We start from the raw sequence: 21,735 nt of genomic DNA, 5'->3' as shown, positions 1-21,735 counted from the left end.
TATGCTTCAACTGGGATTAAAAGAGCATATGAAATATGACTATTGTGAACAACTAGGAATAACCAAGAGTGTAGGGAGATGTAGTTGGAAAAAATATGTAGGCACATACAATTATTCAGAAAGAATTCTGTAATGGTTGTTCTTGACTAGCTCAATGTGTAGTCAAGCCCTCAGTCAAGATGGTTTGCTAGGTCAGGGTGATGTAAAGATGGACATGGTTTGTAACAGAGGAATCCTGTATTGCAGACTATCAGTCTTGGTCAGTTGACTTGCTTTCTGGCAAAATATATAAAGTTATTTGGCATAAATTATGGTCATATCATTTTCACAAAAGTCTAGAGTAATTTGGAACAGAAAAAAATTATAAATTAGTTATCTTTAATTATTTCAGACAAAGTTAATTTATCCTTCATGGGATATTCTACCTTCAACAGAAAGAGCACTTCCCCCACATGTAATTCAACCTATATTTGGATAGGCTCAAAGAGAAAGAACATGTGGTCATGGGAGGAGGTTCCTTGACACTTCCAAAATCTACACAGGACCTCTGAAAAAAGACAGTAAAACTGGAAGCAGTTACAAAGGATCTATTGATAGATTATGAACAAAGAAAGTTGTACAAAAATTGATTAAAAAAAATTGGAAGGATAAGATAGCATTGTGAACAGAGGAATAACTGAATTCCAGAAAGGAGCTACAAAATTCAGCACTATTAGTTTATGTGAGTACAAAAATGGATAACATTTTTCAGTATGTTTGAGCAGTATCCATCACTTCCGCAGCCACAAAAAACATTTTGCCTTTTAGGATCCACTGGGGATTTTGGATTGGTCATGTTTCCTCTGCAGTACTGGCTATGAACTTCTCTGGTGCTCTTTCCTTCTTCACTGCAAGGTTTACCTGTGACATTCACTCTGCTTTGAGCATGGGTTTGAATGCCAAAAGTCCCTTCTAAGCTAAATTATTCGATGATTCTAGAACATTTTTTAGACTCAGAATTCCACAAATTTATTAGGTTTGGAAGTTTATCTTACTGCCCCAGAAATTAAAAGCTCCTTGGCCCACGTTCTATACCGGGCTAATAAAATGCACTGCACCACTGAAGCCAATGTTCTCAGTCAAGGACACTGGTCCTCATACATCCATTGCCCAGAAGCAACAACCAGACCCATAAGAATGATAACCATGGATGTGACAATAAAAAACCCTTGGTACACATGGAGTCCTATACATAGGATGAAACTGCTATTTAAAGGATCTGTCCTGGGGACAGAAGTTTTTGTAAACATTTTGTTTCTCAGTAAATGCCAGGCAATCCCTCATGAGATGCTGCACTATTCTCTTTTGGAGCAAAAAGGCTTCCAGATCACCTATTCTTCTCATGGAAAAATGGTTTTGAAGACCTGTTGTGTGAAAAGAGCCCATGCTCATTATAAAAGGTTAATCATAATTAAGCTCTGTACACTTATATAATGTTGATGTTCTTTTTCATTTTTCATATCAGACACTATGCAAAATTTATTTATGCTGGCAGAAATGAACCTCTTTTGCAAGAAAAAATAAAAGTAAAAATATGAAGAATGTTTTGAAAAATATGTTCATTTTCTTTTTAATGCTAATCCCACTACATAACAGCTCTTTCAGTGTGTTCCTAGAATCATCCAGGTTAGGAAAAATTGCAATCCATAGGATTTCAAGGACTACCTAAATGTAAGCCTCCTGCAGCATAATTTCACTAATCCTACAACACCCCTGATAGATAAGCATCTTGTTGAGTCTTGCATATTCCAGTGATACTGGTTACAAAACAACCCTTGGCAGCCTTTTGTATTGCATAATTGCTCCTATGAGGACTGAGTTGACTTTGTAGTTTGAAATTTGGCAATTATCTTACCCTTTTTTGGAGATTTGAGGAGTCACAAAAATAAAATATAAATTTGGGATCCATTTTTCCTATAACTGAAACTGATTCTTAACAGCCATGAAAAAACTAGGTTACCTTAGGTTGATGCTTAATATTTTGAACACATGGAAGATTTTTGCTGTGAAGTCCATATGTTCTGCCACTATATCTTTATTTCTGAAAGCAAGCCAGTCTTTCCTCTTTTCTGCTTGAGTCCTCCCTTCATAGATGCTCCATACAAAAAGCAGACTCAGTGGTTGAACCCTCAACCTGTCAAAGAACCCAAAATTAGACAGGACAAAATTTGATTATTTTTAAAATAAGGTTATTCATTATCGTTATTTTCTTGTTAGGCAGTAGGAATAACTGATGACAGTAATCCACAGGTGTCCCTTTGAATGCTCACAGACATAAGCAAGTCTGTTTTGGTTGTTGCTGTTGTGGGTTGACCCTGGCTGGATGTCAGGTGCCCACCAAAGCTGTTTTATCTCTGCCCTGGTCAGCTCCACAGAGGAAAGGGAATACAACAGAAAGCTCATGGGTTGAGATAAGGTCAGAGAAGATTACTCACCAATTGCCATTATAGGCAAAACAGTCTCAACTTAGGGGGAAAATTAGATTATTACCAATCAAATCAGAGTAGGATAATAAGAAATCAAATCTTAAAACCTTCCCCCCTACCCCTCCCTTCTTCCCAAGCTCGTCTTTATGGGGCTGTGGTCAGTTCACCACACGTGTGCTCTGCCCTCCTTCCTCCTTAAAAGGAAGGAGCCCTCACAATCTTCTCCTGCTGCAGCGTGGAGTCACTCCCACACCAGACAGTCCTCCGTGAACAAGTCCTGCCAGGAGCTTGCTCCAGTGTGGCTTTCCCATGGGTCACAGCCTCCCTCAGTCATCCCCTTACTCCTGTGTGGGTTCCCACTGGCTGCAGGTGGGTTTCTGCCCCACCACAGACCTCCATGGGCTGCAGGGGCACAGCTGCCTCACCATGATCTGCACCACGGGCTGCAGGGCAATCTCTGTGCCTGCAGGACCTTCTCCCCCTCCTCCACTGGCCTTGGTGTCAGCAGAGCTGTTTCTCTCACATATTCTGACTTTCTCCAGCTGCAGTTTTCTCTTGCACAGTTAACTATTCCTGTTTCTTATCTGTGTTATCCCAGAGGGGCTACCACTGTCACTGATGGGCTCAGCCATGGCCAGCAGCAGCCACCAGCTCTGTCAGATGCAGTGGAAATTTCTGACAGCTTCTCACAGAAGCCACCCCTAAACCTTGCCACCTTGCCACCAAATACATTTTCATATCTTTAGATTCCAGCATGCAGTAACAGAGTCTACAACATTTTATTAGCCTGGTGCATATGACTTCATTTGCTACTAACAAAGCAATAAGTGCTCCTCAGACAAGAAAGGGACAGTGCCATCCACAGCAACTTTCATACCATGTGCACTCACTCAGATCAAATGACAGGGTACAATTGGTGAGGGATTTGAAATTATAACACTCTCGGGGGCAGAAGAAGCTACTGCCCCCAAGAACCTGTCTTTCTATGATGAAATACATTCCAGTTCTATGCATAATTTTAATAGCAGTTGTTTACTAGACTGCTGGAAACATTTGATTAGTGTTAGGAATTTAATTCCAAAGCTCATAGAAACTATTTTTACCCCTCTGGAGCACTAAAAATGCCCAAAAAAGGCTCGGCTGCTATTTGTAATTTGCAGACTGTGAGTGAATAAATGTTTCAAAGTGTTTTGTGGGTGAGCTTCAGTGAGCATCGTTATGATGAAGCAATGGGTAAAGATCCAAACAAAAAAAGCAGTTACTCTGAGCCAACACTTTTTTCTGCCCTTGAATACAGAGGGAAAAGCCACTACACATAGGAAAATAAAAAATAAAATGTTTTACCTTCACGGTACACAATAGCCTTTGCTGATTCTTAGATCTTTCTTCTGTGCTTCCTAATAACATGAGCTGTCAATGTTTGCTCTAACACTTAGATCAGCTCTGCAAATACATGGTGAATTAGCAAGAAGAATTCAAGGACATTTATCACAATAAAGATCATATATATCCCCTCAAACTCCAGAATGTTTTTCAGTTTGTGACATTTGGAAATTCAATTATTCAATGAAAAAATGTTAAAATTTCACCCTGTTCCATCCTAAAGAAAATCAAACTGAAACTAGAGTTTAAGGTATTATTTTTGTGATTTGGGTTTTTTTCCTCCCTCATTTGACCAAACCCTTGCTCCAGGAGCTTATTTGCTAAGCTAAAAAGCAGCAGAAAGTCTGCAAGCAGAAAACTATATTAATATTTAACTTGGACTAGAATTCCACATGTGTTGATTGAATCAATGCACACCGACTAGAAGAGTTGGTACAGACAATATATCTACCTGTAATAACATCTCCGAAAACTGCTGTAGTGACCAGGTGGTACATAGCAATTAAAATCTCTGCTTTTCCAAGTTTAAGCTACTACTTCTGGCAGCTGACAAAAATGAAGCATTTCTGATAAATGCTTTTTACATGCTTTTATTACTCACAAACCTTTAGGAAGTTAATTTTCCTTTGACAAGGCTGCATTTTGCTTTGCTGCTTGACTACTTGATGCACAGTGATGCTGCTGTTCTAATTGTGAAAAATCTGTATAATAAAATGCCCAAATCAATGTCATTTTTTTTAAGAGGTAAACTGAAGCAGCAGGAAAAATAAAATGCTGGGACATTTTTGAAGACCCTTTTTGTCAAATTCCACAAGGGTACTGGCACCAGCATATATTTGCAAAATGCATTTTCTAAAAGCCTTCTCAGTCCTTGACTCAGTAGTAAAATGACAAGGTGGGAGATAAGCATTACCTGAAACCTCACCAGGGTGACCCAGTTCTCTCTTCTATTGTCAGTCACCATGACCAATTCCCAAGCCATGATACAAAGCTAAGTTTCATCCCGCTTTTTCATGAAAGTCAAATATGTCCCTGCTCTTAATGAAATCAATAAAGCTTTTATATTCATAGCAAGAAAGAGAACTCTGTCCTACATCACCATGCTTCAACATACCTATCTATAAATAAACAGCCAGCAAGGTAAAGAATTCAATTAAGTTTTCATTTCTCTCAGTCAACTGCAGATCACAGAGGAAGCACCAATGACAGCAAAGACAGATGATGAAAACCTGATCAATTGCTATCACTTCAATTTAGATAAAAAGTCACTCACTTTTCAGCTCTGCTTGGTGCCAAGAAGAGATTAGATTAAAACTAAATCAAGAGGGAAAAAAAAATCTAAACAACAGCCAAAGAAAACCTTTTCTAGCTCTTGTAGATGTCCTCAGTTAATCCTATACGAGAAGTCAGGCTACCAGCAGTGGCTAAAAGCAAATTCCAGAAAGTTATTCCTTTTAAAGTTATCAGTACAGTTGAGCCTTCAGAGACAATGAGCACAAAAAGTTAAACTACCTGTTTGCTAAAGTTGTCTCCAAGAAGTTCTGGTGTTATTCAATTCTTATGAAGTCACTGCAGAAATTTGCTAAGATCTGTCTATCACATCCTGATTTATTTCAGTTTGGGGAAAATAAAGGCAAGGCACTGACATGCAGGATCACAACTGACACTTCGTATTGGAAAATAATTTTATAAATGGCTTCATAAAGCAAAAAAACAAAGAACATGAATTTAGCTTATTATTACAAACAGAACACAAGTAAACGGAGAAGACATCTATTTCACCACCACAAGGCTGTCATCACATATAGGAATCTCTAAGGCAACAGAAGTAAAAAATCTTGATTTTATTTAAAAAAAAATATTTGCCTTATTTAAAAGTTGTGGAATTACACTTAGTTCATCCCACCAAATTCTGTATATGGCAGCAGTTCAAATATGAATAGCATATCTCAGCAGGCAGCATTAGCACCAAAGGAAACATTTTAACGAGAACAATATTAATCCTAGATTTTATCTTTCTTCAGTCAACATTTGTCGCTAGTACAAATCACGCAGTCACTTAACGCATCGTTTCGTGGTGCCCAGCCCTGTGGCTGCAACACACATCAGGGGTGTCTGCCACAGCCTTGGCCTCTCTCTGGAACCAAGTGCACTGCAAACACATGGCCATGCACCCCACGGGAGACCCCACAGAAATGTATACATCTCATCACATGACAGAATGTATCCCTCTCACACAGCTGGGCTTACCAACCCCACCCTGAGATTTATCACACACACACTGAAGGAGCTGCACTAAGGAGTGCAGCAAGGAGGGGGCTGAGGCACTTGGGACAGGTTATGCATTGACACCCAGTACGGCTGAGAGGCCCTTGGAGAGCACAGAGTGGATCACAGACTGTCAGCTATTCTGCTGGGCTGTACCAGGACTTCTATGGCCACCTCCACGTGATATGAATAAACCTTTGTCTTAACTTTTCTTTTCTAGCTGTCAGCAATCACTATAGTGCAAGATAAACAGAATTTCACAGTAACCAAAAAGGAAAAAAAAAAAAATAAAATATCACAAAATAACACTCTTCTTTGAGAAGAATGTACCATGACATGCCCAAATTACCCCATAAGGCCCAATGTCAGCTCAAAGCTGACAACACTAATGAAACTCTGAAAATTTTGAATGCTTTTCTGTCTGTTGTGCTAAAACAAAACTGGTTTTCCTTCAAACTTTCTACAGAGCCCCCATCTTTTGAGAGTAGCTAAAGAGAGGCAGAGAGCAGCAAGAAACAAGCACCACACAAGTGAAAGTGCTGGCTGTGCAGTAGGATATTTAGAGGGAAGAAAAATGGCATAGAAAATTCACACTAGATAAAGCAAGCAAAACAGTGGCATCCCGAAGATCCATCAGGCAGGAAGAGGTTACAAGGCTGAATGACAGACACCTTCATATCTCATGGAAGCCACACACTTTCCAAAAAACTCAGAAGTCCTACAGCTGACCTGAGTATTGAGTCAGCCCACTTAGAATCCCTCTTCCCTGCTCTATGCTGCCTAACCCAGCTTTCACCAACCATTTGCCTCCCCAGTCCCATATAAACTGTCAACTAATACTAATATTGTTAGCAAGTCTTCTCCCATGTGGACAATAAAGTCCAAATCTTAGTTCAGGACTGAGAAACTTCACATGAAAAGTAAAAGGCTTGCCTGCACAGTATCAGGGCTTACATCCCTCTCCACACAATAATTTCTACACAGAAGTTATCTTGTCATGTTGACCATTGCACCAGCAAAAAAGCAAACACAAGCAAACTGTAGAGGAAATCCAACAAATTTTTGCAGGATATCACTGGGAAGACTTGATAGATATAAACAGTTTAAGTGTTTTTAGTAGGGAAAATGCTCATATTCCCACAGTTTCACTTAACACAGCCAACATCATCTCAACACTTCCAAAGCCGTATGCCACTGGGCATGATGCACAACAGAAATCAGCTGTCTGACATGCAACACACTAGTGAAAAGGGACTGAAGTCAACCAGCTACAGGTATGGACAAGTCCTAAATTTTGCAACTGTACAGACACTTGCAAAAGCACTGTTTGGCTGTGAAGTTTTTGTTGTTGATGTTTTCCACATTCTTGTACCCATTGTTAGTCAACTACAAGAACATGGAAATGGAACAACGAGTAGCATTTCTCCAATAGGGCAGGAAGAGGGGAAGCATAGGTCCAGATACAATAATTCCAAAAACTGCTGGCATTATGTTCCAAGATTTAACTGCACTGCATAGTGCCACCACTACTAGAAAAAAGTGAGGAAATTATGAAAATATAAAAATCCAAACATATGTCAATATAAATACTCATTTGGAAATGAAATAATAAATTGTTATTTTGGAAAAATACAGTAACCTCAAAGAAAAACAGACATCTATCAGTTATAGTTTCATTGTTTCCATTCCAGAGGAAGACTGGAGAATTATTACTGTAGCAAAAAAATAGAAGAACCAATATTTCGTATTTTAGCTAACCCTATACCTGCAGCATCCCATTTTCAAACTACATTTTCCCCCTTTCCTCTCCCCTCCCCTCCACAAACACATGGGAGGGATGAAACCTTTCTGCAGACTTCACCATAACCAACAGTTTCCATATTTATGGAGACCCAGAAGCTAATGTAATCTCATTGCTGAGAAGGCAGTTGCACCTAAGCAGAGGAAACACAGGGAGGAAAAAAAGAGAGAAAAAGGATGAAACAAAACAGTGAAGTAGAAAGCCTAGCTCAATAACTGCTTTTTAGATCTTCTGGAAAGAACAAAAGAAGACAGAATATAGGCTAAGTCTTGTCTAAACTAAGGCTGCTCAGAGGATATGTTTTAGCAGACCTGTGACACCTTCGTTTTTTACAGCCGTGAAGCAAAGGGCACACACATCACAGTGTGATTTTGCATTATGAGGAACATCTATCACACAAACACAGCTTTGCTTGGTTGTGTGATTATATGTGGAATTCTGGGAGTTGTTCCTCTTTGCTGCGAATTTACTGCTATATTATTTTTCAGAAACATTTCTTTTCCTAGATGCCCAGAGTCCACATTTGATTGATTAGTGTGGGTTTTCTGGTTTGCCCACTAAGTTGATTTGAACAATTCATTTGTTAATATAGTGAAACACATGTTCACGATTACAAATTGTTTAACAAGTCTCAACAAACAAGTCCCTTGGTGGTCTTGAAGTTTCTCAAAAGCAGATGGATGAGGTACAATTTTATAGATTCTCTTTCCTATTTCTGCAAAGCTGCTAAGGTCGGAAATAGGCTTTAGTGCAAACAAGGGGCATTGTCAGACAATAAAGAGACAATTGCCTGTGTTAGCACAACAATTAATTTATTTGCAGAGAACCACTCAGTCTATTTGTTACCAGAAATGTGCTAATTATTCCTGCTAATTACATGCAAAACCTTCATTATCACCTATATGAGGAAGAGGACCCCTCAGGTTTCAGTGACAAATTAATTACTGTGTTTTCCTTCTGAATGTACTTCTTGACAGTCCCTGTTATCTAAAAAATAAATTGGCTAGCAGGAAGCTTGTCTCTCAGAGACATTCTGCAAACTAAAAGCAAACATACAAATATCACATCAAGTCACTACTGCTATTTTTTCAGGCAGGTATATTCTGAAGCTCTCAGAACTTCTATATTAATTTACAAGCTCTTAATCCTAATAAAATGTATCATGCACTGCTAAATTCCACTATGTAGCTGCTTTCAGAGCCCTTTACACATCTATAAAAAAATGGGTAACATAGCAGACATTAGGTTTTAAAAATATAGCAAATAATCCCAATGGTAAACTATGCAGTTAGTAAAACATTGATATAATTTCAGGGAATAAATATTATTTAAAATTCGTAAGTGAAGTGAAAAGGACAGCAAAGGGGCTCTGAATTACTCAGCCTTGCATTTTCACCATTCTAATTCAACATACAGAACACTTGCCACCAAGTCTTTGGAATGCATGTCAGAGGCAGGAGAAGTTTCATGCAGAAGGGTGAGGAAGAGGAGGCAGGCAGGACCAAAGTCTTGATTTGGAAGGTAGGAAACACAGTCAGTGAAGGAGTTACAGCACAATAAATCTGGCATAGGAATACATGGAGAGGCTGTAGTGAATGCTTAACACACAAGAAAAACCGACTATTCTAAAAAAAATTATTTAAATCTCTTAAATTTTGCTCAGAACCTGTTAGGTAAGGTTTAGCAATACCTGCATGACACCTTGCCCATTGACTGCCCCTACTTTCAGTAAAAGTTGCTCTGGAGTACCATACCCTCTGTTCATCCTGGTTTTCTAATGAACCAGGTGATGATTAGCACACATACGAAGTGATATTTCAACAGCCATTCCATCTTATGAAGATAAAGCAGGAGTGGAGGAGTGGATTCAGACTCTGTATGTCTGTAAGACCCAGCCCTGCCTCTCCAGACCATCAGCACAGAAAGGCAGTGCCCCAGAGCAGTGAATCTAGCCTTAGAGACTAATTCACCCATGACTCACTGGGCCTATGCCCTTGCTTCACTGTAATCAGGGTATCACTTGTCATACAGCCCGTTCTATTACTTGAAACGTGAGATACTTATCTTCATATTTTACTTGTATGTGTAGCTCATTTCTCAAAAGGTTTGTATCTGTTTCGTGTATGAAGAGACTGAGCTAAGTACCTCCCATCTCTACTTGTTTCGAATTAACTGTGTTGGTGCTTTCTGCAATGTTCTCTCTCAGAGGGAGGAAGCCCCCATAAATAACTATATGGCAACTTATTATTCTCCAAGTCTACCTTTATCCTCTCCTTTCACTCAAAGCCTTCAAAAACCTCAGTAACAATACTGCTAATAATATCCTCAGCTTCCATATAGTGTACTACTGAATACGGTTTCCAACTGTGTATCTTGGTTTGTCTCCTGTGTCAGAGGATAAGTTCTGCAGAACAAGAGACATCTCTTTGGTGTATTCTTGTAGTTAGGATGTCTGAAACACTGCTCGACTATAATTATTAATAACAGAAGTAGTATGTATTAGTAGTGGTATGAAAAGGAGGGAGCACAGTGCAAGTTTTCCAAACCAGAAATGCAGGAAAAGATTCAATATTTGGAGGCCAATACTACCTCTGTCGTAGTTTAAACAAACAAACAAACAAAAAAGACAAACCAGCAAAGAAAACATGTCAACTGGCATATAACCACAGCTGTGTGTACTTATAATTTTTATTTTAATTTTAATCTATAATCCTGACTGAGATTCTAGCATATATGCATGGTCTTTATTCATGTCCTTTAGCTCAATATCTACCTTCATTCAAATAAACCCAAAAGATAACAAGTGTATGAAAAGGAGGAGTTCTGTACTCCATCTCAGTGCAGTAGGTTGTTTTTTTATTACTATTTTTAAGTCAGAGACATTCATGTAGAAGATAGAATGTGTATGGTTTTATTTCCTAAAAGTAGTAACTCATAAAATTATGCCAAAAGCTCAGCCCATACCCCCAGCACAGAGTCTATATTGTTGATAGGTATTAGCTCAGTCCATGGGGATAATAAGGCAAACTTTTTACACAGGAAAAACTGCCACCTCCAAATCCCAGCTTATTACCAGGTTTTTTGTTCCAAAGGACAGGAAGGTTTCCGTCGCATAAGCAAAATATCCCATCCCTGAACACACTTTTTTAAGCAGTGTATCACTCTGTATGACTGAAAAAAGAGATTAGGGTTGCTAGGCCTTTAACAAGTGCCTTCCAACCTACTGTACCCAAAAGTAGCTCAGATCCAGAAAATGTAAAATTATCAATACATTGAAAATTGGACTCAACAAGCAAGAGTTTAGAAGAATGAAAAAAAAAAAAAAACCAGTGCATAACTTAGAAAGGCCTTTTTTAATTTATTACAGTAGGTTGCTCACCAGATTCTTTTATCTGTTTGTCAACAACAAGAGCAGCAACAGCTAACTGACTTTGAGAGATGACTGGCAATAGGGATGCCATGTGGCAACAAAGGAGGACTCAAAATCTGAGTGGCAATTGATGGAGAAGGGAGAATAATCTGAAAACCAGAGGTGCAAAAAGAGAGGTGCATGACATCAAATATTATTCAGAACTGGAACTGAAGGGGACAATCGAAAAGCAAATGATTCTAGACTGTTTTTGCTATAGCACAGAGGAGGAACAATACATTGTTTTCACAGTGAAACATTTGAGCAATTAAATAACGAGTTTGCCTAGAAGGGAAACGCTTTCAACATGGGCCTTAATATCTTCTAATTTGCCTGGCCTGAATTATGAGAACAGATTTTTGGCCTGGCCTATACCACAAAATATGAGTAGGATTAAGAGCATTCAAAGTAGTTGACAAGATGCTGAAGCAGAAGAGAACCTTCCCACAGAGACTAGAAAGTTGGGGTCAGCACTGGATTAGCTGACACACAGACTGCATTTTGTGTTCCAGAGGCTTAATCACTTCACTTAAAGCTATCAACATGCAAAAGTAGCAATAGAAAAATTATAAACTCTTTGTCCTGGCTTGATTTGGCAACTATGTGACAAAGAATGACTTAATAATATTTCTTTCCCATGTATGAAGTTTTTAGAGATCACCTTCTATTTATTTGTATCCAATTAGCTAAGAATTTCTGTAGTCAGAATTGTTACAGTTATAACAGTTTAGTAGTAAGGGCTAGTTTTTCAAATATAGGAGCCTAGAGACTTATACATCTACAGATAGAAAGGATACGGATCCACTCGTCCTCCTGAAACCAAGACTGACCTATCGAGTTCTGCAAGAGAAAAAACAAATACTGACATGGAAAAGAACTGATCTAACTCAGAATTACAGTACTACTAGAAGTTGGGTGGTTTTTTCATTAAATACCATCTGTACTAAAATACCATGGGTGGTTTTTTTTTTTCATTAAATACCATGAAATACCATGAAATACTAAAATACTGAGAAATTTTAAACTGTTTTACATTTGATGAGGAGAGGGAAGTAGTTCCTGGGTATGGGGTTTTTTTTAAATCTACATTTTCCTTCAGGTTTTCACATGCTCTTGCATAAACATTTCCTGGCTCAATATTGTGTTTGCTCACACCGCAGTTCTTCCACAGACTCATTTACTTCCTGCTGCAAAGAAGGGGGAGGGAGGGCAGTGTGCAGTGTAGCACCATTTATCCTTTTCAGACAAGGTCTGATTTAGAAAAGAACCAGCCACAACTTGCTGGTTACCAGAAGCCAAATAAATAATTTTACTCTTTGATTATCCACATCATTCAAAACCTGTGTCAGTGGCAATTGGCTTGTTTCCTGTCATGCTGGGACCTGGGTTGCACAACAAGTTTGTCTTGCAGAGGAACACGAGGTGTCTGGAGTTGAAGGCTCCTGGAACTGTTAGTTTTAAAAATTTTGTCTTGGACTGAGCACCTTAACTCCTCCCTGTTCTCTAGCACAGCAGCTAAAACGGAGCCATCCTCCTGGAGCCTGTACAGCCAGAAGCTCCCCCAGGGACCCCCACACCCTTCCCCTCACATTAATGGGCAGCTAACTAATAGACTAAAAGAAATAAATTAGAAAAAATCTTATTCCGGTAGATGTCAAGGAAGAAGACAATCCCAAAGAAGAATTTAAACAGAAAGATGTATGAGCTTTACAGTTCATTGTACAAAAGAAAGCTTGTGTAAGATACTGCATAAAAGAAAATGAGAAAATGGTTTTAAACAAAACAGAAAGTACGTCTCCAAGGTTTGCACCACTAATGGAACTCAGAGGAGGGATGAAAAATACTAGCATTATCTCTGGCTCAGGAAGTCCCAAAACCATGATTCAGAATAAGGTAGGAGCATACACCAAGAAGGGATCGTTACGTGCTTGACATTTTCTTATACGCTCCCCCAGGCTGCTGTCAGAAACAGGATACCCGGCTAGACAGATGTTTAGTCTGATCCTGCATGACTGTTCTTAGTTTGTGATAGTAAGACCATAAATGTGGATAGGAGGAAAGTTATGTGCAACTCAGGGATCACACGAAACTCCAAGTTGATGCAGGCACAGCAGCCAACAGTGAGGACTGGACCCAAACTGAGGCATGTCGGCTCTGAGCAAATTCTGACCACTATGGACTTCCCCCCTGTTCATACTGCCTAAAATCCTTCTCATACATTTCAGGATTTGTCTTTAGGACATATAGCACCTTTGGAGTCAAAGCACTTCCCCTACTGTCTTCTGGTCCTTCAGTTACATATTTCATTCTTCAAAAACAAAAATGAAGTTTCTTTGCTCTCTTGTCTCTGAATTTATACCTGTTATCATGCTACTGCCAATGTGGACATTTTCTGCACTGCATTTTCTAGTTCTTTGCAAGAAAACAAATCTCCCCCAGACCACCACTCCTTGTCCTATGCAAGTCATAACCTATTCAAAAAGTACATTGTCCCTTATCCTGCCACCAAGTATTTGGGAGCTAAAGCAGCCATGCAGAGAGATTTTGCCATATAATAACAATGTCACGAGGTCGACTATAATTTCTAAGTTGTTCATAGATGGCCCAAATCATCACAGTTCAAACACAGGTGGAACAATTCCTGCTCAGGAAGGGGTTTACTTCCAACTTTAGCATAGACTACAGTCTATACTAGAAATTCTCTTTCACAACAAATTTTCTTTCAGCACAGCCTTCAGAAAGACTACCTTTTCTTGCTCCTAGCAATTTTAATTCATGCTCTTTCAGGCAGGTTTGCTAAAGAGACTGTATATAGAAAATGTTATACAACAGTTGCAGCAAGTAGCCTACACAGCAGCTCATTTGCTGTGACAAATTGCACAGAGCATGCCACACACCAATACTCCATATTCTCTTCTGGGTTACTGAATCGATTCTGTTTCAAATTCATGACACACCATTTCATATGTAAAGCCACTAAAGGACTAAAACTATTTTCTTGTGCTAGCTCAGACTAACCTCTTCTCTAGGAGACAGGGTAGCCTGCAAGGCAATGTGCAACACAGATGCAAGCCCACTCAGACATTTCTTGGATGACTATCTAGCCACTGTGATATTATACAAAAGGAGCTGCTCCATCTTTCTCCCAGCAGTAGCTGCTGCCACTGTGTTTTATGAGGAGATGAAGCTCTCCAAGGATGTTGTGTGTTCTGGGAACATTTACCAGATCAGCTGTCCCAGGTAAATCTGAACCCATAACATCTGATTCCTGGATCCTAGTCAAGCTTAAGGAGAAGGGCAAAGAGTTCCGCTAAAACAGGGCTGTTTTGGACCTCAGCTGACAGGCACCACAGAATGGTAAAGTTGCTCATGGAGCTTAGGTGTCACCAGGGCTAGACTGCAGTTAAGGAGGCACTCTTGGGGTCATTGTTTTGGACTTAAACAGCTTACTCTTCCCAATCACATTCTAGGTAAAAAAAGGGGTGACTTCAGTGATCCATATCTCTCAACAGGACTGTACAATCTACAAATGCATTCCTCAACTGACTGAGAAAATTACTTACTGGTTGTGTGCACCATAGCCTGATCATCCCTAATGAAAGAGTTATAATGGAATGATTTTCACTATGGAGGTAATCACCTCACTTAATTTCAGTCATCTTATAAAAAAACAGTACCTCTTCCATAATGGGAGGGTGACTTGGTGACACTACCAACTTAAGCAGCAATTTCAACGAGGTCAGACCTGCCACTTAGAGAATAAAAGTACTCAGGAACAAAGTACAAACCAAGTGGGACAACTGGCCAGAAAGCAATATTTTCTCTCTCTTCTAACAACAGGTGAAGAAGCATAGACAACTAGATTAAACTGGAGAGCAAGATTACATGTGTTTGTGTTATAGTAATGTCATCTTGCACCAGAAAAAACAGGACACATGAAGAAGGATTTCTTTAAAGCTAGTGCCCTTTAAACTACATTGGCATACATTTTTAGTTAGCAGCTATAAACTTTTTCTGCTCTAGGATTCTTGCAGACTGGAGACTTATACAACAGGCCAGGTACATCAGATTCACACTATCACAAGAAAAAGAGAAGTTCTCAAAACAGCAACACAGTTGTTTAATTTACCTTACCTTACACTGTCCACCAGAGTAATACTAGTTCTTATTACCAAGTAAAAATGTAGGAGTGCCTTTGTAAAGTGAGATACAGAGATGGATATTCTGTTAATTTACAAGGTTAAAGACCTTTCATCAATCTTTACATATTAAGTAGTATTTATCATTTCTATCATAATGCCCATTCCAGTCATAACATTGTGCTCTTATGGAAGACCACAATTAATCTGCCACCTCCCCAGATTACATTTCAGTGATTTTATTTAAGACCTCTTCCACATTAATAGTTCCCCATGACTGAACCTGTGTTTCAACAGGAAAAACTTTACTGAAGGGGGAAAAAGAAGGTAATTCCCATTAAATGTGATGCTTAACAGTGATACTGAGCAGCAACTTTTTTGATGCTGTCTGACACCAGATGAGAAATCACTTTCTAATTAAGTGGAGAAGTAGCATATGTATGAGCACTCAGAGCCAGCTTCTGAGTGTGGAAGTAATGCCTTCATTTTGCAGGGTAAGTCTGTTCTGCTTCTTTAAAGAAGATACTGTAAAAAAAAATATGACCTTGGAAAGATTTCCTATGTATGGCATAGAGAAACTATAATTCCCAAGACTCCACAGCTCCTAAGTGTTTCAAAAACAGGCACAGAAGAATGAAAAACCAGACAGGTGACAATAATGGCATGAGCAAAATACCTTATGCCTCACTCAAGTATTTTATATTCAAGGCACAAGTTACAACTCATAAATTTCATTAAATCTACTTAATTTATACCAGAATCCACTGCCTCTTTGTCTTTCAAGAGAATAGAAATGCATGGGAGATTGTGGACAAAACTGATATTTCTTGTGGGAATAAAATCCAAACAGAAAAAGAGAGAGACTTAGGCTTAATCTTCCTTATTATTTGATAAAAAAGTATTTTCTGAGTAAAGGTACAAGTTATTTGTCATTTTGATCACTCCAGTACGCTGTTCCATACCTAAGAGTAGAAAATGTTTCAAATATTTAACAAATCAGGGCTAATTATACAGAATAATTGAATCCTTAATATAAAGCCTGAGAGACTTTATTCTTCTAACGTTACTTGCTGCTGATGTGAATACCATGAGAAGAGATAAAGCTACAGACCTGTTAATACAAAGAAGACAGTTAAAAATTACTTTCAGTTTTGAGAAAAACACTAGGCTCTGAATATAAGTTAATTATTAAAGTTCAATTCCCTTTCTTCCCAAAAAAAGTTATTTTAATTACTGCTTTTTTATGCCAAGTGTCTGCTTTATTTAAGAGAAGAAATTACTTTCTATTTGAAGCAATGCCTACTAGAAATAAGAGTTACTCAAGGGCAGTGTTTTATTGATAAAGCTTTTTCTTTATAATCATCATATGTCATAACATTTCACAGGATTCATGAGGTTCATATTTTTTCAAAGGCAGAAACAACTGGAAGTTCTGATCTGGGGTGAACAAAAAAACATGAAGCCCTGTCTAAAGGTGGAATCATTTTTGCATTTTAAACCCTAGATACAGTAAAAGTCAGGGCTTCATAAAAGAAGGAGAGGTTATTTGTTACCATAAGAGCTACCATTTTTAAACTGTTATGAGTATTTGCATACATTTACATGCACTGAAAGCACAGCCATTCAGAACAAACAAGGTTCATTATGAAGACAAACATGCTGAGTATGACTGAGTGACAATCTACACAATAGCTGATTTAAACTTTACATTCACGGACCATTTTTCTGAGGAGGAGGAACAGCTAAGGATACCTTACATCTCTTTGGCCAATTTTTATTTTTGATAAACCCTGGGGCTGCCTCTGTTAAGGTGAGAGAATACACTAAGGAGTCTGTTTAGCTTGTCGAAACCTCTAATATGGTCTCTGACTTTTAGCAGGCAAGCTTAAATGAATCTCCCTCAGCTAGTGGAATAGGTAGGAAAACTGGTTTAGCAAAAAGACATACACAGTTCTCTTAAACAGTTCAACTTTAAGGCATGTCTGCATGCATTCCTACTGCCTGTGACAATAGTAACACTTCCTTTCAGCCTAATAGGTCCTGAGCCCCATCCTTTGTCTGCTGATTAACTGCTCTATTCATTGACCAGACCACTAATTGCATGCTCCTTATAGTTACCCTACATTACTGTAAGAATTAATGAGACACAATTACAGCTCCCAGAAATCTCAGGCCTAGCCAACTGCAAAGCACTCCAACTGAATAAGAACTCCCCAAGAATAAAGAGAAAAATTCAGCCCATTGTTCACAGGAAGTAGAATGTTTTTTGTTAAAAAATTGTATTTATTTGAAGCTGTTTCATAATTAGGCCCTGGAGGAAAAAAAAAAAAAAAAAAGAGAGAATAGAGAAAGAACTTGGGAACCAGCATTCACTGAGAAATCACAGCAGATGCAAATAGACATACACACAGTTCAGATATGAAGAGAGAAGACATAAGGATGGAGTGCATGAAAAATTAGTGCTGTGAATGCTGCAAATATTTATAACCAATCAGCTGTTTAAACAGAGTATGTCCCACTGTATGGGAATTGCCACTAATGCAACCTTTTATTTGACAGTTTCAGTCTTGAACAATTTAAAATATGCATATGGCATGCTTCTGCAATCATGTCTTTACTATGAGATGGAAGAAGAGGAATTTATTTTCCCAATCCCAGAATTTAATATGCATTAGAAGTCAATGTCATTAGCCATGAAAGTCAAAATGAAGGACAGAAAATGAGTTTTTTGAAAATCAGCCATATTGAAAACTGCACTTACATTTAATCTGTGTAATCAACAGCCACAGCTATTCAGTCTTAGTGACTACAATCACTACCTATTAGCCTGTAAGTAGTTCAAAAGCTATTATTCTCACTTGAACAATTTTCCAATACACAAGAGACAGCATTAAGTTAATGAAGTTAATATGCAAAGTCAATATTCTGCGTTATGAAGTCATCTTATTCCATTGGTTCCTCTTCAACACATTTTCACCATATAAATTTTGTTTAAATTACATGTATAGTTTGACAAAGCCACTGATACCCAAAATAGAGCTTGAAATGCAGCACTATACTTTCTAGTCCTAGTAATCATTTTCCAGGGTACAATTTATAGCAGCCACTGAGACCCCAAACTACGCATGTCAGACTGGCACTGCTGCATTCCAGAATCAACATCTTTGGACAGAGACAACATTTTTTGTGCGACTCTACAGGGATTCTCAATAATTGCACCTAACTGCGGTAATAGTTTAAATTCATGGAAAATGGATGTTCTTCTGATACTATCGCTCACTGATATCACAGCAGAACGCTTTCCTGCATGAAGCAGACAGTTACCACCATGTGGTGCTGAATCCCAAGCAGGAAACAAGGCACGAATATGGATCAGAGACCTTTGTGTTCAGTGTATAATAAGTCCAATATCCCTGTCATAGAACAGCAATCATTAACTCAAGGATCTTTTGTTAAATGGCCCCTGTGGCTGGACTGGTAACAGCAGGGATCGAATTTGCAATCCTCAAGACTAGATTCATCTGTCAGGGAGACTGCAAGCCTACAAATTCATGTGTTTCCAAAGTAAGTCTCTAGGACTTGAAGTGAAAATACCAATTTCAATTAACCTTGGCTGATTAATCAACCTCAGTGCACGACCACAGAGCTTACATACACAGCTTTGGCTCTGGCAGTATTATTTGAAATGGGCTTTCCACATGTCTTGAAAAAACCTTTGAGGAAAAAAGGAAACCTTTGTCTCAAATAAAACATCACCTAGCTTGTTCAAGCTGTTCCTGTTTCAAGCCCAAAAATAGAACAAGTCTGAATTCCTGCAGAGTGTTATTTGAAATTATTTCTGCTAGTGCAAATAATGTATTCAGGTACCTGGTCCAGCCTTCAGTTCATATGTTATGAAATAATTTGAACCAATACAAAATACGCATATGCTCGAGGCTAGATGTAATTTCTAGTAGGATGTCTCTCTCTCCTATAACAGAAAAGGAAGTCCTTCCTGCAGACAAACACTAAGAGCCCACTCTTCAGGTCGTCAATTCCAAGTAGGGTGGAATTTCTAAATGAAAGATAATTTGAGGCATCCAGGAACTGCATTGTAAGAGACAAGAGAAGGTTTCAAGTTATAACCTGAGTTCACTCCCACCATTTCGACTCTCCTGTTCCACTACCAATTTCTTTAGAACTACTTGTGCTTTATTGCACTGCTTGTAGCACCAGCAAAGGACAATCCTGATCCACCAAGTGTTTCCATATGCTAATTTTTCCTGGAACTGGTTCACCCAAGGAAGCTTCCACTTTGGTTTGTGTGTTGCATATCCACTTTAGTTTGTGTGTTGCATATCACAAGCTTCACAGCTAGGAATTTTCCTTCCCTCCTTTTCACTGTTACATCTACATCCAGCCTCCCTTCTTTCTGCAAGTAGCTCGGTTAGTTAAACAATGGTCCTGTCTGTACTGTTTCCTAAATGTGGCCCCAAAACTGTCTTCAGGACTAGAACCACCAACAGGACAGGTGCTAAACGTGAAAACTCATGCATTTTCAGGCATTATTCATGCAACTTGCAGCTGTAAGACAATTCTGTAGACAGAAGATGAACAGGAGACAGGGACACATACTATTCTTAGAGTTGCTCTAGAGGTCGTTCTTTGGAGTGACATAAGCATAACCTATGATATATCATCTCTGTGTGCAGTGATATGAGTTGCATATGAGTCCCTACAGGATGAGACTGAAAGCTGATTTACACTAGAAAGGTTAATATAGAAATTACACTAACAAGACTCCTCTTCCCAAGCAACTTACACCTATCCCTCAAGAGAAGTAAAATGTACAGTTAAAAGAACTTCTTATGCAGCTTCTGCACTAGGGTTTTTGCTGGCATAGCTATGTCAGCAAAAAATTCATCTCCCTCTCTGACAGGCTTCCTTGATAACACTTTCAAGTGCAAACCAGGTGTCAGTATTTCTGTTATGACAGAAAAGAGTTCTACACTAGTCATGAGCTGAATACTTGGCCTTTTGTGACCTGGAAAAGTCCTTGCTTCCAAGGAGGTCAAATCCCATGATCATGTTTTCCACCAGCATAATCTCTCATGAGCACTGATTAATACAGTACTTATATGGTACTGTATTAACACATAGAGTAGCAGAAAATATATCGGTCAACATGCCACAAAAAATCCAGTGAATGTGAGGCACTAATAGTTCTATGCAAAAAACTGTTGTGATTTTTAAATTAGACTAAATATAATTTTAAATCTAATACTGTCTAGATATTTCAGTTGGTTTTACTTGGCTCTCAGAATGATTTAGATGATTCTAAGAATAGATTATCTATAGACTGAGTTCCCAGAGGCATCTGATCAGGAAACAAGATGACCAACAAACATCTTTCATTTTAATCAGGATTGTTAAGTAGAAAGTTAAAAATACCGGTTGAGAGCAGGTAGATAGCTTTTAAATAAAGCTATGCTTTTAAATAATTAAATACATAGATCTAGCACATGGCATTAGGCAACAACCCCACAGCTGCAGACTGAAAGAAGCCATGATGTCACAATGTGTCAGAGTGTCCCTCAAGGATCACCAACGTTGCACCTGTTCCTAACCTAATTTACCATATTCTCATCCTCTCCAGTTCAGTTGCTCCCTAATCCTATGAGATTGTTTATGGAATGTGTTTAGACCTTGCACTGATGGGGCAACAAAAGGCCCTCTGAAAGCACCCTGCACTGAGGTGGAGTGCAAGGGCCATGGTCCACCTGGGGTGTTCCTCAGTACAAACTAAGACATTTGGTGACAAAAATCAGCATGAATTAAAACCAAAGTGTCTCTAAGTATTTACACATGCAACAGTCATGGCCACTGATTAGCCAAGCAGCACGAATCTCTGAGCCACAAGGAACAGTCAATCACATTAATTTCTTTAATTCATTAATTAATGTTCCGTTATTAAATATACAGAAAGAAAACATGTTTCACAAGCAAAAAGCAATCTACGATATCTAAGCACTTAAATCACTACTCAAACTGTATCCTACTCCCGAAACTAAGTTAAAAGTCTAGCATGGGAAAAAAGCATTACATTGATTTATGCCCTGACTATTGCCAGCTTCAGAAGAACGAACAGCAGTCATTTCTGTGACAAAAAGATTAGACTGACATAAAGTTTTGCATTATTTAACTACCTGTGGCACCCCTCACCCTACACTTTTTGTCAGTCAAAAGAAGTAGAATTTGGCTAATATTCAACTTGCATATTTGGCTTATATT

The 21,735-nt window shown here is 38.6% G+C and overlaps 1 long non-coding RNA gene across 1 annotated transcript in view; it reads right to left on the bottom strand.

The window, feature by feature from the left end:
• LOC114062941 overlaps positions 1-21,735 on the bottom strand; it is a 32,145-nt gene that overhangs the window by 7,721 nt on the left and 2,689 nt on the right. The window contains exon 2 of the long non-coding RNA XR_003572476.1: positions 15,461-15,519. This is a non-coding gene — a long non-coding RNA (uncharacterized LOC114062941). The remainder of the gene's footprint in view (positions 1-15,460; positions 15,520-21,735) is intronic.

Source organism: Empidonax traillii, unplaced genomic scaffold (genome assembly GCF_003031625.1).
Source record: "Empidonax traillii isolate 1590-97213 ecotype Southwest subspecies unplaced genomic scaffold, ASM303162v1 scaffold446:size905785, whole genome shotgun sequence".
NCBI lineage: Eukaryota > Metazoa > Chordata > Aves > Passeriformes > Tyrannidae > Empidonax > Empidonax traillii.
Note: the sequence above shows the minus strand (reverse complement) of the source record. Positions and strands in the feature narration are given on the sequence as shown.